The following is a 1,217-nucleotide window of genomic DNA, read 5'->3' as shown; positions in this document are numbered from 1 at the left end:
ATGAGCATGCTTCTAATGGAGAAAGAGGGTATTTTCAGAGAACCAGTAGTTTCTCCATCCTGGCTCTATTTGATAATGGTCAAAACATACCATTGTACATTTGTCCAAAAAAATACAATATGCTTGTGTACATACACAGCTACTTTATATACAATAATTGAATGGAGAAGGGGGAAGTGAAAGAACAGAGAAAATTATAGTAGTCAGAAATTGCCATTTTCTCATTGAGAATGTCTTCTTGGTCTGGAGGAACAGAGTGCTAGAGTAAAGTAGTAGGTTCCCTGTTTAGTAGATACCTCCTGTCTGTTGCTGGCACACATCAGTTGTGTCTTCATCTTCCCTCTCCAACTGTACAGGTGTGTCTGTTTCTTTTCTTTTTTTTTTTTAATTTTTTTAATGTTTATTTTTGAGAGAGAGAGACAGAGCATGAGTGGGGGAGGGGCAGAGAGAGAGGGAGACTCAGACTCGGAAGCAGGCTCCATGCTCCGAGGTGTCAGCACAGAGCCCAACGCAGGGCTTGAACCCACCGACCGTGAGATCATGACCTGAGCCGAAGTCGGGTGCTCAACCAACTGAGCCACCCAGGCGCCCCCAGGTGTGTCTGTTTCATTGATTGGCTGCCCATCAGATCAGAATCTGATCTGCCTCTTTGACAAACCCTGTCTTTTCCAGTAGGCTTTCATTAGTTAAGCAAGTAGTGTATGCCTCTTAATCTTGCACTGCACCACAGAAGCATCCTCCCCAACCACCTTCAAATTAATATGATCCTTGTTCTCAGTCTTGACTCCTTCCTTCAGCTTTTCATCAGCCATGGTGAGGGCATAAGTCTCCTCAGCTACCACTTCACAAAAGAGTACCAGGTCCTCATGGAATGAGCACACAACACACACCAAAAACTCCCTAACTTTTCAATTCTAAAAGATGCTTCATCAAATTAGTGAACATAGCAGTTTTGAAAACTCCCCTGATAATTGTAAAAATTAAAAGTATACGAGTCTAAAACTTTTCTTCATTTTCTATTTTCAATTTTGCCTTATGCAATTACCATTTTCTCTCAGGGAATTTCACAAAATAAAATTTAGTGAAAATTATGTTCTAATTGTGATGCTATATTGAAAGAAAAATAGAATCAGTATACCATCTGTCAATTCTGGATATAACAAAGGGGTAGATGGAATTATTTTTACTTAGCCTACATAAGTATGGTAAAGTTAAAG

At 39.9% G+C, this 1,217-nt stretch overlaps 1 pseudogene; it reads right to left on the bottom strand.

Moving 5' to 3' along the window:
- Positions 1 to 285: 285 nt before the first annotated feature.
- On the bottom strand, positions 286 to 882 carry LOC122489667 (annotated as a pseudogene).
- Between the last annotated feature and the right edge of the window lie 335 nt (positions 883 to 1,217).

This window comes from Prionailurus bengalensis, chromosome B2 (genome assembly GCF_016509475.1).
Source record: "Prionailurus bengalensis isolate Pbe53 chromosome B2, Fcat_Pben_1.1_paternal_pri, whole genome shotgun sequence".
NCBI lineage: Eukaryota > Metazoa > Chordata > Mammalia > Carnivora > Felidae > Prionailurus > Prionailurus bengalensis.
Note: the sequence above shows the minus strand (reverse complement) of the source record. Positions and strands in the feature narration are given on the sequence as shown.